This window comes from Mus caroli, chromosome 5 (genome assembly GCF_900094665.2).
Source record: "Mus caroli chromosome 5, CAROLI_EIJ_v1.1, whole genome shotgun sequence".
NCBI lineage: Eukaryota > Metazoa > Chordata > Mammalia > Rodentia > Muridae > Mus > Mus caroli.
In genome coordinates this window covers 98,426,348-98,451,762 of record NC_034574.1, presented here as the reverse complement: position 1 = coordinate 98,451,762, position 25,415 = coordinate 98,426,348, and the positions used below count along the sequence as shown (strand labels likewise).

General features: G+C 43.9%; 1 protein-coding gene across 1 annotated transcript in view; it reads right to left on the bottom strand.

The window, feature by feature from the left end:
- The window catches only part of Lrrc8c (leucine rich repeat containing 8 VRAC subunit C), a 101,306-nt gene that overhangs the window by 69,802 nt on the left and 6,089 nt on the right, over positions 1-25,415 (bottom strand). Inside the window, exon 2 of the mRNA XM_021162448.2 lies at positions 6,720-6,790. The gene's annotated coding sequence lies outside the window, so the exon portion shown is untranslated. The remainder of the gene's footprint in view (positions 1-6,719; positions 6,791-25,415) is intronic.

Genomic DNA, 25,415 nt, shown 5'->3' with positions numbered 1-25,415 from the left:
TGTGTGTGTGTGTGTGTGTGTGTGTGTGTGTGTGTGTGTGTGTGAGAGAGAGAGAGAGAGAGAGAGAGAGAGAGAGAGAGTGTAGTACTGTGCAAGAATTAGTGTGTATGTATGTATTTTTCTGGCATGTACATACACTCACTAGATAACTGGTGAACAAATGAGTAAAAATAAGTGTATATATACACGTCTGGAAACCCCCTTAGTTGTGGGCTGCAGAGATGGCTCAGCCATTGCCAGCACTTGCCTTACTTGTAGAGGACCAAGTTTGGTTCCCAGTCCCACAGATAGTCGTACACCCACCTGTATGTAACTCCAGTTCCAGAGTCTCTGATACCCTCTTCTTGCCTTTGTGGACATTAATGTGGTACACAGACATACATGCATGCACTCACACATAAAATATAAATAAGTAAATATTTATGAAAAGTGAATATAAGAAATATTTGCTTGACTCTTGGAATTTAGAGTAGGTGGACTTAGTTTTGAGATGAGAAGAGGGAACAGGGCTGGGCTCTCCTGAAGCACGGGCTCCTTTACAGTGTGACTAGCAGTGGCACAGTCACTCCATGGCTCCACTGCTGACCTCATGGCCTTCCAAGACCCACCCTGGAATGAACTTCAAACTCCAAGAGCAGAAGTACAGGCCTTCACTGAGCAATGGTTCTTTCTCAGTAATAGTTTAGGTCACAGTCCCTAAAGGTACATGGCCGGTAATGAAAAGGCACAGCAGAACAGGAGTGTCACAACTTCAGGGTTGTGGTAGGTGACATGGGAGCAGGTTCACATTTTTTGATCCTCTTTCAAGGAGTCCTTCTTAGGTGACATAAAGGGACCTAATGCTGTAAGCAGCCATGGTTGGCTTCTTCACCAGGGTGTGGTTTCTTCTTATTATTTTGAAGAAGAAACAATCTATCTATCTATCTATCTATCTATCTATCTATCTATCTATCTATCTATCTATCTATTCCAGCCATTTACTTACCACCCCTCCCCTACCATTTCTACCTTTGGAAATAAATCCCAGGGCCCTGTAAATGCCAGATATGCCCTCTACCGCTGGTCTACAACTCCTACCTCTATTTCTGACCAATCTCTACCATTACCGTGATCCACTTCATGATCACAGCACAACTGGATGACCACAGGAGCCTTTAGTTGATTTCCATGGTTCTACCATAGAATGGTCTCCACTGTGCAGCTCGAAGGAAACTCTTAAAATACTGGCCTTCTCTTATGAGCCAACTCTTCCAACAGTTCTCCATCTCATCCAAGGAAAAGGCCAAAATCTGTACAAAACTTCTACACTCCTACCTTTAGCTAATCAGCTCTGTCCTGCTCATTCTATTTGCTGTAGCCTCACTGGCCCTTCTAGACAGCTCTAGAACATTCCACATCTACCCGCAACTCAGGACCTTCAACACCTCTGCTCAGAATTCTCTTCTTCCTGGCAACAGTACACCTTTCACCGTCTTTGGGGCTTCTTAAGTCTGATTCAGATCTCAATCACCTTTGACCCCGTCTCCACCTCTTGTCTGGACAGTGACACTTCAAAGCTGACTTAACGTTTACCCCACAGTGCACACTTCCTTTTGTCTTCCACACCAGTTGAATATGCTACAGATTTTAACTGCATATGTGTTTCTTTTCCCGTCTCTGTCCATTTTAAGTCCCACCAAAGCAGGAATTTCTTTTGCTTGATTTGGAAGGTATTTTTGTCCCAACTGTTTAGGACAGCATCTGCCTATGGCCTGTGTTCCTTACTGAATAAAGAGAACTGAATAAAAGAGTGAATAAAGAAGTAGAAAGAGACTGTATATCGAAGTGTCACAGGAGTGAAGGTAAGCAAAGGAATACGGGAGGCTAACGGATGAGTCAAAGGCTTGGTAGTGTGTGTGCACACTCCAGTGTGTGCAAATGCAAGACACTTCAGTGCAGTGTATGGTATCAGGATTCTATTTTGTCGAATGAAAAGTTCAGGAAGGACTGGCTAAATGAAGGCATAACAGATTATAAACAAGATTGAAATACTGTGATGGGGAAAGTCTATCAAGTCACAGGCATAGGCAAGAACTTCACAACAGGATTCCGGGTGCTGTGAAGCAGGGCCAGCGATCCACAAACCGGACCTCATCAGACCAAAGAAACAGCTAATCCGCGAAGAAGCAGTCTACAGAACGAGAAAACAATCTTCTTGTACATCGGACAGAGGATTAATAGCTAGAATATACAATATATATGCTAAACAAGAAATCAAATAACCAGGTCAATACACGGACGAATGAAATGGACAGTTCCCCAGAGATGGACCATAGATAATAACCATGATGCTCTGTTCCACACGGAAGCAGAGAAATACACTTTAATGCTGCAGTGAGATTCTGTCTTACCCTGGTTAGACTGGCAGTTATTAAGAAAATGAACTAGGGGTGGCACTCCATGCCTTTAATCCCAGCACTCAGGAGGCTGAGGGCAAGCATGTGTACATTCCAATACCGAATACAAAATGCTTTGTGAGTAGGAGGACTGGTAGGTCAGGGCTACATAGTGAGACACTTTCTCAAGACAAAAATAAAACAAAACTTCCAATGGGATCTAGGACAAGCCTGTGGGTTGGTTATCCCATGACAAAATGAAAAATGGGTACTGTATACTATATAGAAAGGTCCCTGGGGTCCTGCTAGGAGTCCTCGGGAACCTTTGCGAGCTACTTCTGAAACATAAACAGTGCTTCATGTTTGAGTACATCTGTGTAAGTATGCGTTAGGAACTGCCCCGTGGGGAACCTATTGCTTAGAACCCTGGCTGAGCTAGAATTGCAGGATTAACTGGAAATTCTGGGGGGGAACCCCATGCAGGTGTGGGGGTCTCTCAATGTTGGCCACACCGCTGAGCCACTCACTCCTAAGTGAGTTAGACTAGAGTCTGGCATAGGACCTAACCATGGGGTATTTTATTTTAGTTTGTGTTCCAGGGTTTTCCTTTATAGATAGAGGAAGCTTTGTTAAAGCAAGATCAATATTTTTAGCTTCTGTGTATCAAGCAAACACAGGAGTAGGACTCTGGGTTTAGACCAATTTCCCTTGAAGCATCTTAAATAAAAGTAAAATAACACATCTGAAGGTCTTACAGGAAACTGAGCTGTGTGCTGCTCTAACAAACGTTGGCTTTGCTTACATTGAATGGTTTCAGTGTGCCATGATCGAGTATCTGATTGGTTGATTGATACAGCTGAGGATTGAACAGGTCCTTGAACATGTTACGCACATACTGTACCACTGAGCAACATCCTCAGCCCTGCATTTATTTATTTAGTTTTTGACACAGGGTGTCACTATGTAGTCTGGTTGGCCTGGAACTTGCTATGTACATGGGGTTGACTTTGAAGTCATAAAGATCCCTAACTTGGCCTCCCAAGGGCTGGGATTAAAGACAAATGCCACCATGCCTGGCCAGGCCCCTATTTTAATATCACATCTTCGCCTTCTATTTTCCTTTACATTACAGCAGGACTGATAGACGCACCATGAACTCAGCTTTGGAAAAAAGCATTCTGCTGGAATAATACTGAAGGGTACTCAGGCCATAGCTACAGTACCCTATTTTGAGAGCCTGTGGATGACAGTTTTCATATACAATCCAAGATCAACACTTCCTACCTACTGTGGAGACTCCTTCACTGCTTGGGCTATTTATATATAGTCTCATCTATCTCTCCTCCCACACTGCAAACTGTAAGGGCAGAGACTAAGAGCCTTATTCGGGCACTCCCAGCTCCTGACCTAGTTGTCTGGGCAGTAACAGCTTATATGACATTGAACTGTACATGCAAACCTATGGTTTAGATCCATCAGATATTTTCTGAACATGGATAATGCTTTGAACAGAAAAGTTATGATGGGGTCTGTGTCTGTTTGATTAATGGAAGATAATATTGTTGATCTTATTTAACCAAGGTCCCCTACTATGTATAAAGGAGAACCCTAGTATATGAACTAAGGTTTACAGTGTACCAAGAAGGCAGACACTCACGAAAGCTGCATTATTTAACTCCTTGCTATGCCAAGACTCAAGGTCCTATAAGCCTATGTGTATGGGAGAAGTTGAGATTTCAGTTAACTATCCTGCCTGGGGTTTTTCAGGGGAAGTCCAGGGTCCTGAATGTCATCTGTGAGCCAGTTTACAGTGCTGGGACAGTGACATTCTATAGACAACACTGCACTTCTTCCTGGTCATTCTCGGTGGAATTCATGAGCAAGGAGGCTGCTCTCTCTTCTCCCACTGTTAATTCAGTCCAACTTCACATGAACGTATAGTAATTGTGTGATATGAGTTCACTGTGACATTTTGTATAAGCACAGAGCATGACTGGATCTTATTGACCCTTATGGTCCTCTATCAGCACCCTGGGCATTGTCTACTGCGGGGCTAGTTAAAAGCTGGGGGCTCTTACTAATCTCATTCCATATGAGCCGACAACATCATACATGTTTTGCTTATTTTCTCCCTGGTTTCTAACTCTGAACTTCAATATTTTAGCTCTCTAGCCTTAGGTCCTTAATAACATCACAGGACTTAAAAGCGCCCTCTGCTTCACTCAGGACTCGAATGAGTCTTTTGTCCGGTTAGCAGACAGCCCATAGCATATTTACATTAAATATTTGTCATTATCACTCAGTACAAGAAATAACAACACACAGATTCAGTTTTTAAATCTATTGCTTCATTTTAGGAAGAAAAAGGAGGACTTGTTCAGTCTTGCCCATACATGAGCCTAATATTAAAACAGAGACAGCACTTAGAAGAGTCCTTCGTAGACTAAGGACATGGATTTTTAAATCATGGTCATCCTGCCTCCCTCGCCGCTTCTAAGTAAAATGCCACAGAGAGGGAAATGTTGAGATAAGCAGAAAGGCTATCTGAAAACGTGCACGAGGTGAAGAGTTCTCTCGTCCTTTCGGATTACACGCTAAAAACAAAATGTATCTCAAAACAGGCTTCTTTCCAGGTTTCCAAGCAAACACACCTAAATAGATTAATTAATTTATCAGAGTCTTCGGCTATCCCCAGATGCCATCCTTAACATTGCGTGCGATGTCGCGCAATTTATTCTCATTCAACAGGAATGAATGTCAACAGGAAGAGGTCTGACGGAAACTCAAAGCCTCAATGCAAACGGATCTGGAGGCTCAGATGAATCTCTTACCCGAGATGCTGGTTAAACCAAACAGCTGAGAGACGGAGGCCATCAAAGAATGCCTCTGTTCTCTGGCTTGATGCTCTCCCCCTATGACGATGCTCCCACCTGGATGTGGCCAGTGGGGTCTTTTGGAGAGCATTGTATCAATAAAAAATATGTAGTCGAGGGAATGTAAAGACACCACAGGTATACCCTGTTCCCAAGGGGTTTCTAGGGACTTACCTGCTCTGGGTACCAGTGACACACCTTATTGTCTCCCCCCCAAATATTTTTGCTTTGACTTTTAAAATATTCTTCAGGGTGAATCTCAGTTGCTTGAGTGCTTACCTAGCATTCATGAAGCCCTGGGGTTCATCCATGCCAGCACTGTGCAAACTGGCTGTGGCTCCCCAAACCTACAATCCCAGTGCTAGGAAGGTGGAGGCAGGAAGATCAGAAGTTCAAGGTCACCCTTTGTAATGTATGGCTCTGTGCTGCTTGTATTTTTATGTTAGTTCTGCCCTTCCAGAGAGTCACATAATCAAGTGGCTTCTTGTGAACCAATCCCCTAATGAATAAGGAAGCCAATCACTGGGCAAGTAGGTGGGACTTCCATGTTGGACAGAGGAAGAGAGGAAGCAGGAGAGAATTAGGTCCTTTTGGAATGGGGACAGCAAAGGGGCAAGATGTAGCTGCTAGAGTCTCCCAGTATCATGGCGGATCCACAAGGATTTGTCACCAGAGGAATCGGATTTTAATAAGGTTTATGAGATTAGACTTTAGTTGTTGCACCCAGAGATTGAGTTACCATTGTTTCAGAAGTAAGTTTGTGTTGCGTTTTCTTTCACTCTGTGGCTCCTCTGGGTTAAAGAGAGAAAGGTACAGCGGCAAAGCATGGGTTTGCCAGATGTGCACCACAAATGTTGTGGGGGATTTTGAAGGATGGTTTTGGAGTGGTAGTGACCCACCCGTGGGAACTTAGCAAGCTGTGTGGCCAGACCACCAGGGCTGATAGCAGGGGCAATCGCAGGAACATGATGGTTCTATTTTTTTTTAAAAAATATCTCCTGCAAAAAGCCTTAACTACAGTGTTCTCAGCCAGCCTGGGATACATAGGACTCAATGAAACAAAACAAACAAAAACCCAAACCAAACCAAACAAAGAGCTAATACTAACTTACAGATATTCTTATACAGTAAAGGCCATTATGCATTGTTCCATTTGGGTCTAATTTTTTCCTCTGGTATTAAAAAGTAGTTCATCCCAAATTTTGCAGAAGCAAACTGTGATCAAAGTAAGTAACTTCCAAACAATAGTGGCTCTTGCTTACTGAGGTCACTATCACAGTTAGACATACTATAGCAAAGACATGACATGCTTACAGTACCAACATTACATCATAGAATTTAATCCAGAACTCAAAGATGATTTGTGCAAATTCTGTTCTTTATGAGCGGAATACAGTTGCTTTGTGAGTGAAGATTGGTAAAAAGCCCTTAGAACGACAGTGAAATTAATTAAAAATAATCCTGTTATTACCTTATATGTATATGTTACTTCTCTGAACATCTGTGGTCCCAGAATCCTTAGTCATAAGCAGCCACATTAATCTAAAAAACAAAAATAAATATAAGTCATCTTGACTCCATTTTGCACAGTATGTTCTGTTCAGTATAGCAGTTGCAGTGTAAGCTTTATTGCCAGGAAGATCTAGGCTTGTAATAGGACTCTACCGGATGGTTTTTAACCTCTTTAAATTATGCACAATTAGGAAAAAGTACTGGCAATAAATGTAACAACCATGATTATTTTAAAAAGCTAAATAGACAGAAAAGCTCAGCTTCTATCTCTGGATCTTTTGGTACACTCTATGTGCACCTCTACCTGCTGTTCATGGAAAGTGCCTGTAAGAACTCTCCAACTGTTGTGTCTTCTTTAAAACATTTGCATTGTGTGATGTCTCCTGTGTCTCAAGATGAGTTGAGTGTCTTCAAATCATCCATCTCGAATCCATATGTACCAGTCAAAACCCCATGAGCAACTGGGCGTGGTGGCGCACGCCTTTAATCCAAGCACTGGGAGGCAGAGGCAGAGAATTTCTGACTTCAAGACCAGCACTTGGGAGGCAGAAGCAGGCAGATTTCTGAGTTCAAGGCCAGCCTGGTCTACAGAGTGAGTTCCGGGACAGCCAGGGCTACACAGAGAAACCCTGTCTCGAAAAACCAAAAAACCAAACCAAACCAAAACAAAACCAAAGAACCAAAAAACAAAAAACAAAAAAAACCATGAGCATCTTCACCCCAGAGGCCCCAGATGAACAATCTAGGTTCTCCAGGCTCTGTGTATTGGTTCCTACTCAGCACTGGGTACCTGTGGAGCATGACCCAAAGCTTTCAAGAGGCTTCTATAGCTCAAACCAACAATGGTACCAACTGAGGAAATCCTTAGGAACAAAGGGTCCATGAATGGAGAACACATTACCACTGTTTCCCTGAAAGGACACCACACTGCCAGACTGCCTTGCAACTACTTATGTGTATTCTCAGACGTGTGTTGCTCTCTTGCTTCGTTTTACAGGGTGGCAGAGTTAATGCTGAGAACACATGACTGATGAATGCTTTATCCTAAATCCTAAATGATATAGTGCCTAAATCTGCACCATTGTCCCTCAAGGCCCATGACAGAGGATGGGACAGGAAGAATGTAAAAGATGGAGGATGTGGCAGTGTCATGAAATACTGCCATCCAGATATCACATTGCCATTGCAAGCACACATGCTTGTGCGCATTCACCTGTATACACACACACACACACACACACAGACACACACAGACACACACACACACAGCAGCTAAGAATACCTATACAAGACTATACCTTTTAACCCATCATGGATGGAGGAGGTGTCCATGCTCCATCCCTTTGCAAGGAGCTAGTGACTGGTAATGGTTGCTGGAGGTGGGAGTGAGGCCAGTAGGGGATAGGTAAGAAGAAGGTGTTCACAGGCAAGGAAGGGGGCTAGCAGTGGGTAGTGAGGTGAGTATAATCCTAACACACTGCATACACACCTGAAACTGTTAGGCTCACAACAGCAGCAAGGACCATTCCACGCTCCATAGGATACGGGTGGTTAGACCTGCTGGTGTGACATTTAAATCATTCTGAGAACACAGCTGCACCTACGGGGTCTACCAGGTGTCATCAAACTGAGTTAAGGGATTCCGCTATGGTTTACAGGGCTGCTGTGTCCCCTGAAGACACATGTCCTAGGAGCTAAATCCAGTGCTTCCTTGGGAATGGTAGATACTGCTTCTCTTACTACACTGATCAGTTTTGGTGTCTGGTTGTCCTTCTTCCAGCTCAGGGAGGCTGGCATTCAGAGCCCTGCAGGTGGGTATGGTCATGTGACTCAGTGTCAGCTAATACAATGTCAATGGAAGTGACATGCTCAACAGCTTAAAATGAAGGAACTCACCTTCTGCAAATCGTCCTCCCTGTTTCTTACTTGGGACTGTAGACCTTGTAGTAACTGTTTGTTTGTTTGTTTATGTAATTCCCTTTCCCAGTTTTCCCTTCAGAAATCCCCTATCCCATCATCCCTCTCTCTGCTCCTATGAGAGTGTTCCCCTACCCACCCACCCACTACCACCTCCCTGCCCTGGCATTCTCCTACAGTGGGGGCACCAAGCATTCCCAAAACCAAGGGCCTGTCCTCCCATTAATGTCTAACAAGGCCATCCTCTGCTACATATACAGCTGGATACAGGGGATGCTCCGTGTGTACTCTTTGGTTAGTAGTTTAGCTCCTGAGAGCTCTAGGGCGTCTAGTTGGTTGATATTGTTGTTCTTCTTCCTATGTGATGCAAACCCCTTCAGCTCCTTCAGTTCTTTCTCTAACTCCACCACTGGGGATCCCATGCTTAGTCCAGTGATTGGCTGCGAGCATCTGCCTTTGTATTTGTCAGGCTCTGGCAGAGCCTCTCAGTAGACAGCTATATCAGGATCCTGTAAACAAGCACTTCTTGGCATCCACAGTAGTGTCTGGGTTGGTATCTGTACATGGGAAGGATCCCCAGGTGGGACAGTCTCTGCTCCACACTTTGTCTCCCAATTTCCTCACATGAGTATTTTGTTCCCCCATCTAAGAAGGACTGAAGCATAACTGTTCTTAATTTGTCAAGCTATGGATACATGTTAGCTATGGTAGAACATCATGGTATAGGCAAGGCAAGCCCTAAATGTCCTATGACCATGTCCAGAGTACTATAAGGGAGGAATAGTAATGCCCTTGTTGTTTACACCACAACTATGTGTGTGTGGGTGGTGGTGGTTGTGGAGCCAAGGGCAAAGGGAGGATGAAGGGCGGATCCACAGGGCCGATTTTCATGGTCATTTTTTCCCCCAGTGACTTTTGGCTTTAAAAGAAATATTCTATTGAAAACATCAAGGATGTAGACACGGCTATAAAGTTCACATGCTTTTAGTACATTTGTTTTGTTGACACGGGGTAGGGTGCTCTCATGTCACTGCACATGTGGTGGTCAGAGGACGATTTTCAAATATCCATTTTCCTCTTCCACCATGTGGGTTGTGAGGCTTAGACTCAAGTCGTGAGGCATGGTAGCAAGCACCTTTACCCACTGAGCCATCTGAACGAGTCTAAGTGCTTCTAGGAGTTAAAATATAAGATAGTATATGAAATTTGGTCCTTTAAGCTGAATGCTTTTAGCTCTGCTCTCAGATTTCTGAAATATAGAGAATCTTTTATCTAACGAGGGGTGCATCACTGGATGGAAGCATGAGGGTGTTACTTGAATACTTGACAAGAAGCCCAAGGTCCAAACCCACTGCATCGATAAACAGAACTACATATGGAAATATTTCGTCAGTATTCTTGATTCCTCTTTCCCCACGCACACTTTTGAGCTGTGTTAGGATAAAGATGACCTAGGTGCAAGAAGGTAATGAGATGTGAGGAGTCCTACCCCCTCTAGCAATGATGTCAAACTGTAGGTCATACAAGAGAGAGGCTGTTGTGACATATGCATTGTAGTGGTTTGTATTTGCTTGGCCCAGAGAGTGGCACTATTAGAGGGTATGACTCTGTTGGAGTAGACGTGGACTTGTTGGAAGAGGTGTGTCACTGTGGGTGTGGCTTTAAGACCCTTATTCTAGCTGCCTACAAGCCAGTATTCTGCTAGCAGCCTTCAGATGAAGATGTAGAATTCTTAGCTTCTCCTGCACCATGCCTGCCTGGATGCTGCCATGTTCCCGCCTTGATGATACTGGACTGAACTTCTGAGCCTGTAAGCCAGTCCCAATTAAGTGGTGTCCTTTAAAGACTTGCCTTGGTCATGGTGTCTGTTCACAGTAGTAAAACCCAAACTAAGACACACATGTACTAGGAAAGCCTCCAGATCCTGGTCCCTTGATATTGGACTTCCCAATCCACACTGTGAGCCAAGAAATTTTTGTTCACTCTAAGTTTCCCAGACTCTGGTATTTTGTTACAATGGCACAAAATGAAATATGAAGCATTTGAGTATGACTAGAAAAAACCCACAGCAGTCATAGTAACAAATACATAGAAAAATTAAATGTTGGGGAAACAAAAGTGGAGAGGAAGTCAGGGCTGGGGATGTAGCTCAGTTGGGAGCGAGTCTGCTTAGCATGCACTAGGCTGCAGGTCCAATCCTCAGCACTGCATAAACTAAAGGTGGTGGCGCATGTCTGGGATCCCAGCACCTCAGAGGCAGAGGCAAGAAGGCTGTCTTATTTTCTGTCACCTTGACACAGCTAAAGTTTCCTGAAGGAAAAGGTACTTCCACTGAGGAACTGCCTTCATCAGACTGGACTGCGGGCATGACTGTGGGTCATTTTCTTGATTAATAATAGATGGGGGAGGGCCCCAACCACTATAGGTGGTGCCAGCCATGGGAAGATGGTCCTGGGTTCTATAAGAAGGGTAGCTGACCAAGCCAGGGAAGCAAGCCAGCATACAGCACACCTTGCAGACTCTGCCTCAGTTTCTGACTCCAGGTTCCTGCCTTAAACGCCTGCCCTGGCTTCCCTCCGTGCTTTTAAGTTGTCATTAAGTCCTTTCCTTCCCAAGTTGGTTTTGGTCACTTTTACCTCAGCAATGGAGAAGTTTAATACAAAGATCAATGCAAGTTCAAGGTCAATGCGATCAAGCTACAGAATAAAGCTCTGCTTCAAAACTCATATAATAGTAATAAATAAATAAATAAGTAAATAAGTAAATAAATAAATAAATAAATAAATGTACTACTAACATTGCCCAAACCTATGTGCATGGTGCTACTTACAACCTACTTCCAGAAGAAATAAATATTTTCTGGGAAAAATGCTTAGAGAGCATCAGAGACAAAAGACATATTCTGGGCAAGCAATTACCACCCAGAGCTGTCCCCTGACAACCAAGTTAGTGATCTTTCCTTTTATTTTAATGTCAAATCTAATGATCTTTTGCCATGGTCTTTGCTATAAAATATTCTTGCCCAAAGTAAGTCTTTGGGGTTGAGATATAGCTCAGTCAGTGGTTCAATTCTCCAAAGTGATAGATGGACGGATGGATGGATGGATGGATGGATGGATAGATAGATAGATAGATAGATAGATAGATAGATAGATAGATAGATAGATAGATAGATGGTTAGATGGATAGATGGATGGATGGCAGGGTGGTTAAGTGGGTGGGTAGGTGTGTGGGTGGGTGTATGTATGTATGTATGTATGTATGTATGTATAGATGAACAAGCCAATCTTTGAATTCTAAAAAGCTTTCTCTTTACTGCAAATTAGTTACAACATTTTTGAAAAAACTAAGTTGTGCATTTACCTTCTTAGTTTCAGAGAATGGAAACTTTTTCGTATGAAGGCAGAGCTGGTTGGTACAGTGGCAGGGTGACAGGTTATATGCTCTGTTTTTGTACACTGCCCTTTAAACACGTAAACATGTAAGATCAATGTCAGAAGTGGATAAGCAGGCTGAGGATCCAGGCCGCGTGAGCCCTGCTTTGTCATGGCCTATTCTGGATTCTGAGAGGCCCCAGGCAGACTCACCCCAAGGGGAACACAGCTGCAGTTACTGACTCCGAGGCTGAGACACTACAGTTTGAGCCATGCACTGTGGAAGGGTAAAGACTATTTGGAAAGACTCCTGTCTATATGGGACTTAAGAGGACTTATCATCTAGACAGGGAGCAGGCTTGGGAACGGGGCTGAGCGGGGGCTTCTCCTCAGGGTGAGATTCAAATAGGGGTGTGCTACATGAGTAATAAGTCTAGAAATGAGGTGACAAGCCTTAAGTGTCTCTCCCACGTTTTAGGTTTGAGGACACCCATTACCAGTCTTTTATTTTGACCAGTACTACATTGTCTATTATATCACAGAGACAACTAAAGCCCTTTAAATAAAGCTTAGGACGGGTGAGGAAGCCCTGTCTAAAACACCGAAATCCAGAATGAACAGTACAGGTCCTTTGTCTGAGCTACCAAAGGGCGATTTGACTGGCCCACTCCGTGATTAAGGGGGTATTTTGATTTTCAGATTAGTTCTGGCTAAACTCCAGAGTTGTACTTGTGTCCAGAAGAAAACACATAATGGCATTTGTTTCCCTGAAGCACCTTCCCTAGTTGTAGATGTAACTGGGCAATGTTACTGTCACATTTTTAAAAAAAAAAGATTTGTTTATATTTTACGTGTGTCACGTGTGTAAGCTACCCTCAAAGGGGAGACTTGAGAGTGGCAGATCCCCTGGAGCTGCTGTTACAGGGTTGGGAGCCACCATGTAGGTGCTGGGAATCAAACTCTGGTCCTCTCGAGAGCAGCCATTGCTCATCACAGCTGAGGCATCTCTCCATCCTAAGCATTCCTTTAAAAAGTTGCTCCTGAGACTCCCAGAAACAGCGTGGCCATTCTGCTAGTTCCCTCACACTCATGAGCTTAGCAAATTTTTGGCGTGTTTGACTCTATACAAAAGTCATGTTTCAATTTTTTGAAAAATTATCCTTTGACAACATTCAGAAAAAAGTTTGGTGTTTTGCCTGCTGGGGTTTTGCCCCTGGTGCATTTTCGTGTGGATTTGCATCTGTCGAACAGTTAAAGCTGCAGCTGGGAACTTGCTCAGAGGTCACTGGGACATCTGCCTGTCAGCCAGAGGCTGTATTCAGGGCCCTGGCTACTTTGACAATGGACTCCTGAGGTACTCAATAGGTCGACATCTTCCCATTGGCCTGGAACACAAGGAGGGAAGGCTCCACGGCCATACTAGTTGATGTTTAAGGAGAGCGTCTACTTTGTACACATCAGTTACATCAGCTACCTTGACATTCGCAGAGACTGGGGAGCTTGGGATGGGTGATTTCACCAGGCCAGAAGACAAAGGGTAAAAGAAAATTTGTGCAGCTGACCGTGAAATGAAACAGTACCTCCCAGCAGACCCTGACTGATGAATTTCACAACAGAAAGCCTCAGGGTCTGAACGCACAGCAGCTCAGGAGAGGTTTCACCTTTTACGGGCTGCTTCCTCCTTTCAGAGAAACTGACACCTGACATCACCTTTCCCAGACAGTGGCCAACAAGCACTTTATACATTTGGAGCATGGGATTTGAAAACTTCCCCTTTCTCAACACCGAGGGAAAGCAGTGCCATTTACAGTAAGAGGCAAACTGGGTGGAGGAGCTGGTGGGTTGGGTGCACGTTTGCTAAGGATGAGGACCGAGACATCTGCAGGTATCTTTCAAACCCCTCCTCTCCATCTACGGTGCTGGAGATGGAACCCTGGGTGTACGTGAGACCAGTGCTCTATACCCTCTGGCCTCAGGTTTGTGAGACAGGGTCTTGCTATGCAACTGGGGTGTCTCGAGGTACAATGAGGGTGGCTTCCAAGTCCCCATCCCTCTGCCTTCTCCATTTTTAGTCAGAACTTGCACCTAAAATGTAGAGATTTTTAGCAAAACTTTGCAAGCAACAGTGACTGAAATATGAAAGCTTTTATGCTCTTAGGCCGGCACTCGCTACATGCTGGGCTTTTCATAGTGCCAGAAGGTGCTCTGCGGGAGAGTGAGTAAGTGGCTTATCCAGTTTTGAACTCTGAATTACAAGACCAACCTTCCAAGTAATATGTGCCTACTTTTGTAATAGCACCACTGTCATGGTTGGATCTGAAGCCTGCTCTACAGGGAAGAATCCATAGGCTGGTGTGATCTGGAGTCATGGGATAACTGAATACTAGAGTCCAACTCTTCTGCTATAGCATCAAGACACATGTTAATGTACGTCGTGGTGGTTTGAAAAGGCTTGGCTGGTGGGAAGTGGCAGGAGGTGTGGTCCTGTTGGAGTGGGTGTGGCCTTGTTGGAGTAAATGCTATGGAGGTGGGCTTTGAAGCTCCGCCCAGTGTCAGTTTCTCTTGGCTGCAGTCAGATCAAGATGTAGAACTCTCAGCTCCTCCAGTGAAGGTGCAGTCTTAGTTGCAGTTGACGGCCCAGGACTGAAGGGGTCATAGAAAGAACTTAAAGACATAGAAAGAACATAAAGAGAGCCTATGTAAGGCGATTGGTGAAGCCTAGTTGCTGTGAAAACCCCCCGTGTGTTAGAGATGCCAGTACAATGGGATGACCACCAAGAACAGAAGCAGCAGCGGAGTGGAGTCAACCAGAGCCTAGAATGCTACAGAGGGCAGAGCTGGAGAAATGACCTATGCCCTTTGGAGGAGCCCAGAAGATCATGTGTGGTCCCATGTATGGACCAAGAAGCTGTAACACTGAAGTTGCCTTGGAGACCCCAAAAGGTTCTAGATAGCAGTGCTATTGGATGCCTGCTGAAGAAAGCTACGAACAGGGCATGGAATCAGCCCAGGAGAAAGAAATGTGCGACAGTCAACAAAGATGAAAGGAGCTAGGTATCTGACGACCGCTTTGACATTAGATGTGCAGATGCAGAGTTTGGAGTTTTCTTAGATGATTGGACGCTTTAGAATGGCGATGTATATCCTGTGTTACTGGAAGTATGTGATCTGCTTTTTGATCTTATAGGGGAATTACAGTTAAGTGATTGGATGAATCTCAGAAGAGACTTCGAACTCAGGACTTGTAACATTGTTGAGATTGTTATAGACTGTGGGGACTTTGAAATTGGACTAAATGTATTTTTCATTATGCTATGTTTAGGTATGTCCCTCCATAGGCTCACGTGTTTGAACAAGCCCGTGGGGGTCAGGGAGTGGACTGTGATGGTTTGAATATGCTTGGGCCATGGGAAGTGGCCCTATTAGGAGGTGTGGCCTTATTGGAGGAAGGACACCACTATGGGGGTGGGCTCTTAGGCTCCACCCAGTGCAGACGAGTCAGTTTCTTCTGGCTGCAGTTGGATCAAGATGTAGACTTCTCAGCTCCTCCAGCATCATCCCTGCCTGGATGCTGCCATGCTTCCCACTATGATAATGGACTGAACCTCTGAACCTGTAAGCCAGCCCCATTTAATGTTGTCCTTTATAAGAGTTGCCCTGGTTACGGTGTCTCTTCACAGCAATGGAAACCCTAACGAAGACACATTTTTATTTTCAGGGAGGACTCTTCCCACCAAAGAGTGGCAAATGCAGAGAACCAAGAGAACGGATGCTCAGAGATAGACAAGTTGTGCATACCATCCCTTCAAACATTTGCTCAGGGGACACCAAGGAATAGGACATAGAAAGACTGCAAGAGCCAGAAGACAGCTGCCAGTGGTATCTTTTGGGCCAGACACAGCTATTTGTAATCAGAAACTCAGTAGAGAGCTGCTCACCTACTGTAGCTGCATGAGAATGGGGCCATCAACAGTCAGGCTGAACTATACGCTAGATCCAAGGACAGAGAAGACATGACTGCCTCCAACTAACCCAATGGCCACACAGATGGCCCTGATCAAGCTAAAAGCCACAAAAACAGAACAAGGGGTTATGAAATCTGGGAAAGGACTAGACCATGTATGAACCTGCCAAAGAACAAATTTCATTAACAAAACCTTGAAGTTCAGTTAATATTCCCGATAAGGAAGAACTGATCAGAATTATTTTTGTTCAGTTCCATCAACATGACCACTAGTATCTCAGCACTGATTTAAAGAGCAAACATTTGACCTACTTAATTTAAAAACATTTTTATTAAAGTATTAAATAAATTAATTTTTTTTAATTTTAGACTTAATTTACAATCTGTTCTTTGAGTCCCTGACTTTGTTACCATTTCTGTTATTTCCTTCTATGTTCTGGGTTTTAATTTACTTTCTCGTATATAAATATATAAACGAGATGACTGACATGAAGTTCTTTGTGTTGTTTTCTGCTGTTGATTTTATTTTGGTTTTGGTTGTTGCTTTTTAGCAGTGATAAGATACATCCAGAGCTTCGTGTATCCCAGGCAAGACCTCTGCCACTAAGATACATCCCCAGCCCTGTATAGTTTTCCTAATATAAACACATCAAGCTCTGTGAAGCCTCCTTACCCACCCATCTACCTCTCTCTTACCGTTTACCTACTGACCTACCCATGCCTCTTCTTAGCGATGTTTAATCATCTTTTCCTATTAATTTTGATGTTGTGTTTTTAGTGTTCAGCTGGAAATATTTTAACATTTTCTTGAATGTGTTTTTGACTCTAAAGGTACACAGAAGTTACTCATGTGACTCATAAACACTGGCCCTTTTCTAAACATCTCTACAAATATTTAAGTGTTCATACTGGAGAGATGGCTCAGCAACCAAAATTCCAAATATTTGTGTGTGTGTGTCTGTGTGTCTGTCTGTGTGTATGTGTGTGTCTCTCTGTGTGTATGTAGTATGTGGGGTGTGTGCTTGTGCTTGTGTGCTTGTGTGTGTGTGTGTGTGTGTGTGTGTGTAGCTGCTACTCAAAGAGGCCAGAAGGGGCTAGTGTTATGATTGCTGTCAGCCCCTGATGTGGGTACTGGGTAATAAACTTGAGCTCTCTGGGAGAGCCTCAAGTGCTGTTAACTCCCGACCCATTTCCCCAGCCCCTTTTAAATATCCTAGTCTTAAATTTTTGGTTAAATTCTATTGTGAACAAACAAACAAACAAACAAACAAACAAACAAGGTTTCCCATCCTGTTTGTTTGTTTGTTTGTTTGGTTTTTTTTGAAATGTTTTATTGGGACTGGAGAGGTGGCCCAGCAGTTAATGGCACTGGCTGTTCCTCTGAGCGACCCAGGTTCTGGTCCTGCATCCACAACATGGCTAACAACCATGATGTCAGTGCTGGGGGATCCCAGGATCTCTTCTGATGTTCATGAGCACTGCGTGTACACAGTGCACAGACACATAGGTAGGTAAAACATACACATGTGCGTGCATGTGCCCAATGCACACACACACACACACATTAAGCCAATCCTTTAAAAAATTACATGTTGTGACTGTGAGTATGGGCTCCCGTGAACCACAGTGGCGGCAGTGTGGCGGGTTCTAGGTATGACATTCAGGCCACTGGGCTTGCACATCAAGCATTTTCAGCTCTGGGCCTTGTTGCCAGTGCCTAGTTTTCTTTTTCTGAGGGAAAACATACTCTTTCTTCTGACTGTTGTCATCATCAACTGGATGTATTTCATTTTCTCTGTATACCTTTATCGGTTTCTCTTTGTATTTACTCTCTAGTCACCAGACCACGGTGACAATCTTGGGATGGTTTTGCTGTGCTTGACCCACTTGCAGCATGATATGCCTTTGGGATCAATAAGTTTTTGTTCCATTATTATATAGTATGGGCGTCTGATAGCCATTATCTGACAGTTTTTCCTTTTTTCCTATTCTTCTTGAACACTGCTTTTCTGTTTTCATTACTTTATTTTCATTTTGGGCTGAATTTATTCCCATGCTGTAAGTTTTTCGGGGCGCCCTTCTTCTGTGTGATCGACTCTATGTGCTGTGGGAATCTTCTTGGTGCGCCGGGAGCTCAGGATGGATGGCTCATCTGAGCAGAAGCTCAAAACCTGCCCTGGCATACCTTGGGTGCTTCCCTCACACCTATGTGATCAGTGACAAGTCAGCAGCAGCATTCCAGCACCACAGACCCTCTGCCCGCCCTTCCCACTGCACCACCATCATGCCAGAATGATGCACGCTGTGCCTTTCATGCAACATGTGTCAGATTCTGGGCTCTGGGGATGTGCGTGCCTTGACAGCCCGGGCAGTTTCACAAAGGCTATTAAAGTAAACACAAAGATTTGGATCTCTTGCCAGACAGTGGTGGTGCATGCCTTTAATCCCAGCATGAGGAAGGCTGGGGCAGTTGGATCTTTGTGAGTTCAAGGCCAATCTGGTTTACAGAGTGAGTTCCAGAACAGCCATAGCTGTTACACAGAGAAAATCTGTCTCAAAACCAAACCAAACCAAACAAACAAACAAACAAAACTTGGACCTCTTGATTGGCATGATTTTGTGTAGTTTTCTGGGTTAAGAGTAGCAAACTGCTTTTATAAGTTACCCCAGGCTGCTCACAGGAAGAGAGCTGTAGTATTGATACAGTGTCACTGTGTGTCAGTTTCTTCAGACCTTTTCCTCGCTTGTCTTTACAAAATGTGTGTATGAGGGTGTCGCTCTGTGTGTGTATGTATGTGTGTGTTTTTGTGGGTGTGTATGTATGTGTATGAGGGTGTGTGTATGTGTGTGGGTGTGCATATGTGTGTGTATGTGTATGTATGTGTGTGGGGGGTGTTTTTGTGTGTGTGTATGTGTTTGTGTATGTGGGTGTATATGTAGGTATGTATGTGTGGGTGTGTGTAGGTGTTTGTGTGTATGTGTATGTGTGTGTTTGTTTTGTGTGTATGTGTGAGTATGAGGGTGTGTGTATGTGTTTATGTATGTGGGTGTATATGTGGATGTGTGGGTGTTTGTGTGTATGTATGTGTGTATGTGTGTGTTTTTGTGTGTGTATATGTATGAGGGTGTGTGTATGTGTGTGTATGAGGGTGTGTGTGGGTGTGTGTGTATGTATGTATGTGTGTGTATGTTGTGTTTGTGTGTGTGTGTGTATCCACGTGTTCTCTCCAGTGAGTTCTGAAGTTCACCGTGGGGCATTTCGCTCTAGACTTGCATTTTGCTGTTTATTTACAGTTTCCATTTCTTTGCTGAGTCCCCATGTGTGGAGCTTTTACACCGCCCCTTCCAGGCTGCTAGCAACAGCGGTTGTAACCTGTTATTGCCTAATTTCAACATTTGGCTCGTCTCAAGTTCATTTCTGCTTACTCCTTGTCTTACTATGGGTTACATTGCCCTGTGCATTTTCACACCCAGTAACTGATTCTGACACTGGGCATCCTGACAATCATTACTGCTCTTTTAGTTGCAGCGGCTCAGCGGTGAGGTCATATTCAAACTTTGAACTCGATGTACCACCGCACAGAGGCAGTGGCTCAAGCGTGGACTCGGGCCAGCTATCTGCTCAGCCACCCAAGTCCCTTAGTACTTCTGAGATCAGGAAAATATTTGCAGGGAGTTCGTATGCAGATCTGGGTGGGGGCTTTCCCTTCACTGTGCAGCCGCTGGAAGTCTCCCACTTGATCCTCTGCTTTTCCAAGTCCGCCATGGGACTGCTGCATGTGGTTTAGGACTTAGCAGCTTCCAAAGGTAGGAAGTGCCCAGAGGTTCCAGGGGATAGCCCTCTGTTGACCTAAGCCGGGGCAGTTCCCTCTCTTAGGGAGCCCTCCACCCCTTCTTGCTCCCCATTTTTCTCTCAGACCCTCCTTGTCTAATTTATTTTCTGAAAGATATTTGCTAAAGCACACCCCCCTCCATTCGAAGAATGATTTCTAATCCGTAATTTAGCATGTTATTTCAGTGTGGAGTACCTTTAATAAGCAAAACAACAAAATCAAACAAAAGCCAGAAGTATTTCCCATAAGCATCTATGATAGCTGGCTATGCCAGGTGCTTACATCATACTCCCAGTCTCTACTTCACTGGTACATTGCCAAAGAATGCCAAAAAAGTCAGAAGCCCAGCTTTAGGGGTTGAAGGGCTACATTCCTCAGACAGCTACCCAACATAAGCACACTCTAGAATTCTGGAACACATACAACTTCCAGCATTCTAACACCACGGAAGACAACATCCTGTGAGAAACCACAACAAGAAGAGCTGTGAGCATCGCCCCGTGGATGCTGAGTGGAGCACAGCAAGAATCCTCCAAATAGCTGAGCATTTTGAAAGTAAACTCACAAAAGCACAACTAGTTTTTTTAATGGATCCCTTGCACGAACTTTATCCTAAGCCATAAAATAAAAGCTTATTTGTAGATAAGTCCACTATTACGGATCTATCGATGTCTCCCCGGAAAATAAGATGTAAGTTTATGTCACTCATAAAGCTAGGAGTTCATTACTGTGTACACTGAGACACACCTTGCTGCTCCTGGTAATATATCAATATCAAATGTTTGTTACACATCTCTGCTTCCTAATAGTAACTGAGCAAGGCTACTTTGTGACATGCTGTGATGAAATGTCACATTTGGAAGGTGATTTCATTAGCATGACAATCCCCTCTTTAGCACTACCAAAGCTCTAGGGCTATACTTTTATAAGTGGGACATGACCTACAATAAACTCCCTGAACACTACTGCACGTTCTTCAGAATACCAACTGTGTGTGCCTGTGTTTGTTTGGGCATGTCCATGTGTTTATGTGGGTGCACATGCGTTTGGAGGCCGAAGATCAACACTGCCTTCTTCAGTCTCTCTCCACATTATTATCTGAGACAGGGTCTCTCACTGAGATGAGAGCGCATCACCTTGGATAGGCTGGCTGGCCAAGGAGCACCAAGGCGAGCTCCAGGGATCTCTGCTTTGCTCTGCATCTCCAAGTACAGGGGTCACGGAAGCGCACTGCTCAGCCTGGCCTTTTCATGGGAATTGTGGATCTGAATTTGGGTTCTTATGCCCACACAGCAGGCATTTATAGACTGACTCATCTTCCCCAGTCCCAGAATCTCAAAATTTTAGGAAAGAATATAATTTCTGATGGTTTCCGTGATAGATGTCATTAAGTGAAGCACTGGGAGGCAAAGGCAGGTGGCTTGCTGTGTGTTCGGGACCAGCTAGGTCTACAAAGGGAGTTCCAGGAAGTTATGGTAAGCCAAAAAAAAAGGGGGGGGTGTTTTGTTTTGGAAGGCTCAAACTACATTTTAAAAAGAAAGAATATTGATGTTAGGGGCCCCTTAAGAAACCAGTGCTCAATAAGCACTTCTTGTTGTATGTTTTTAAAAGAAAGAATGCTTAAATGACAAAACATACAAAACACAGAATCGGTGGACACACCGTATCAAACAGTAATAGCAAAACAGTGTTCATTTAGATTATGCTTTGAAACTATTTCCTGATATTTCAAAAAAGTATATTATCATTGCTGGCCACCCTAATTCTAAACATACAATATAAATGAAGAAAAATCTAAAAAGTGAGTGAGCAGGTAAGTTCAAACATCGTAACACAGAAATAGGATAGGATAGATGAAATATCTTTGAGCAATACAATGTGCAAAGAGTGTCTGAAGCAATAAGCTTCATTATACTTTGTCCTTGAACACACACACACACACACACACATGTGCGTGCACGCCACAATGCAACCGTGATTTCATATTCCAACTTAAAAATTCAACTCAAGATGTAACAAAACCGATCAAGAAAGTTTCAAACTTGATCTGGGACAGCATCTATTTGCAAGGTATTATTCACAATCTCTGAGAAGAAATTAAGACGCCTGATAAAAACACATAAGAAAAATGCAAATGCTCTCTATGGAGAGCAGAATTGTTCTTGCAAATCCGTCTCCTGGCCACCCATATAATGCTGTCAGTCAAGGATCTAGTCAGCAACACAGAATGCCTTTACTCTCAACACTCTTGGGGCAGAGGTAGACGGATCTTCAGAAGTTTGAGGTTATCCTGATCTACATAATAGACCAGGAAAATCAGGGCTACACAGTGAGACCCTGACTCAAACCAAAAGTTTAGTAATAACCTTGAATCCACATTTTAAAACCAAGTCTTCCATCCACCTCTCCTATCAAGTGTCCCTAGAGTACACTTTTAGATGGATCTCTCCTAACCTCCTTATACATGAGAGTTGGGGCTGGGTGCGCTTCTTTTTTTTTTTTTTTTTTTTTACTTCTCTTTAAAGTAAGCGCTTCTTAAATTATTCTTCTAGCAAGCATTTCCAGAGGTCTGCTAGCTGGTCAGCACCATTGGCTTTTATGTTGACGGCACACTGCCTTTCTCTGCCTTGTGTTGTATCTTTCATTTATTCATTCTCAGGCATGTGTTGATCACCGCACTGACAACACACATATCCAAGTAAACACCATGTAGACTTACACGGCTTATTCTCTTCATGATACCACCGTGTGCTTTCCTCCAGTTAATCACCTCATTGCTTGCTTTTGACCATTTTCTTTCACCTCCGTGTTATTTAGCTCACTCCACCCAGCTCGTTTCCGATCCTCGAGTTAGCACCAGGCTTTGTCGTCATGGTCTCACACAAGTGGCAGATGATGCTTTCTAACATGCCGTCCAGAGACTTCATAAAACGCTGAAATCGCTAGCATGTCCAAAGCACACCCACTGCTACTGCTGCCACTCCCTCCAGCCCCGGCCGCTGGAGGAATGATCTGTGTAGCTAGGCCAGAAAGCCGAGTGTGATCTGGATAGTGTTTCCTAACATCACTGATAGGCACACTGTACTGGCCTTGCTAACGTTCAGGGAGGTAGTCATTTATCTTTACAATGTTTTCCCAGTGAAGTCATTCTTCAAGGCTCCAAAACAGAAATGACTGACTAAGTAATCTCCAGCCCGTTGTTCCGGAAGTTGGGTGCCAAGCTGTATCTTTCCCGGTTACTGAGGCATGCAGATATTTCAATGTGTTTCTGACTTTCATAAACCTCTAAGATATTTTGAAATGACTACTAGTAATTCTTATTGATATTTTTGACCAAGTGCATGAGAGAACTGGGGGTGGGGGGAGACAAGAATGGAGTAGTTGGTAAGAGGGAGGGACAGGAGGAGGGAAAGAGGGAAAAGGAGGGGGAGGGGGACAAAAGAGGGCAGGCGATGTGTGAATACTATCTAAATGTATTATATGCATGTAGGGAATGTCATAAAGAAACACATCAGCATGCTAGTGAACACGTGAAAATGCACACACACTACTCTTGGGTTCACAAGATTCCAGATGTTTGAGGAGGCGGCTTTCACCTAGGGTTCCCTTTGATGTCTTCCCCTCATGTTCATAGGCTTGCTGCTAGTTTACAGTTAGGTTCAATGATCTCTTCCTAATTTTCTATTCCATTCAGAGATATTTCCATCCATATATTTGCCTCTACTAGGAAAGACTGATTTCTTAATGACACTAAATTTCATGACCAGAACTGAACTAGAAGGGTGTTAGTGGGTGTGGTGGTGCATGCCTTTAATCCCAGCAGAACTCTGTGAGTTCAAGACCAGCAAGATCCAGGTCAGCCAGGGCTACACAGCAAGACCCTGTCTGAAAACAAAACAAAAACCTCAGAAGGAGGTGGATAAGCTCCCAGCTAGGAGGTAAGAAATATCACCATGAACAGATACGCCATCAACAGTCCTCAGCAGCCGTGTCCCAGAGACTCTGAGTGACCAGAAAGAACGGACAAGGCTCTGGCCATCCTGGATGTTTTCTTGTCACCAAACATGTTTTTGGATTTTTGAGGTTACAGTGGAAAAGCTGGAGGAGAGGAGGGTGTTGTTTGTGGAGACGGTGTGTGCCAGAGCATGCCAACCACCAGATGCGGGAAACTGCCTGGAAAACACAGCGTCCTCACTGCTCCAGAGAATGCACCAGAAGCCCAGGCTTTTATTCCCTGGGGGACTTGTACAAGAAACCAGGAAGCCAAGAACAACCCTGGAAGCCCCACCCTCCCCAAATATCTGCACGCAAACATCTTTTTAAATAAGGAACAGTGTGTTGTAATTATGAAAAAGTGTAGACTCTTTGATACGGACAAACTTTAACTTATACTGAATAAACAACTGACAGGTCCCAAGAAGACATGGCTGGTATCAGAGCATCCGGAGCAAGGGAAGGATCGTGTTGACCGTGTGAGAACTGAGGGGGACTTCCCATCAGAAAGCAAAAGGGTGTCCAGCAGAGGAGGGTTTGGGAGGTGAATTTAGGGGATTTAATTTTGCCAGTGTCAAGTTTAGGTAATCATATTAATTCTTTACAAATGAATTCCAGTTTAAGACAATGGGCTGGAGAAAGAGCCATTAGTCATGAGCAGGATCTGAATTATTATTCAGATAACTGGCACCCAAGGTTTTTGTTTGTTTGCTTTTTTTTTTTAAAACCAGTCATTGTGCCACAAGCTTGTATTCTTAGCATCGGAGAGGCAGAGACAGGCCGATTTCTGGGGCTGGCTGGTGAGCCAATCTCGCTGTATCAGAGAACCAGGTCCCAGTAAGACTCCTTATCTCAAAACCTAACTCATAGAGATCCAACTGCCACTGCCTCCTAAGTGTTGGGCTTAAAAGCATGCGCGGAACAATGGACAGGGATTAATGATGCTAACACGAACCTGGAATTGGGCGTGGCAACAGAGGTGCCTGCCTGTGTCATTCTTCATAAAGGAGCTATGTCTAGCTAAGTATGCTTCTCATAACTACAAAATAAAAATATAACTGTAGAGGATTTTTAAATTAAGACATCATATACATTTATAAAAACATATTCATATATTGTCTATTCTGTATGCCTTCTAGTTTCAAATGTCTTTTCTATGACTTCTGAATATAACAAAGAACTAGGACAGGGGTCATCTTGCCCCAGCAAAAACTGTTTGGATAGAAAGAAGGGGGTGGGGTGGGGAGACAAACAACTTGACCAAGGGCCGCAATCCACAGAAACATAATGGACCTGGAGTATTAAGCTTTCTCACGTTCGATGGTCTAAAGCAGTTTCAGCCTAGCCAGGTTGACGCTCCACATGTTCTACCTTACTGGTTTCTCAGTCTGGGGAGAGCTTTCTTTTCTTAGGTCCTTGGAAAAATTCTTTAAAAAACACATAGCAATCGTGGATTGCTCTAACTCAAACACTTCCAGCATCTGAAACATTTTCAATGACTTCCTTAAACTACAAAATATAAGAAAGGTGAGCACGGTGGCTGCATTCAAGGCCAGCCATGGCTCCCCAGAGAA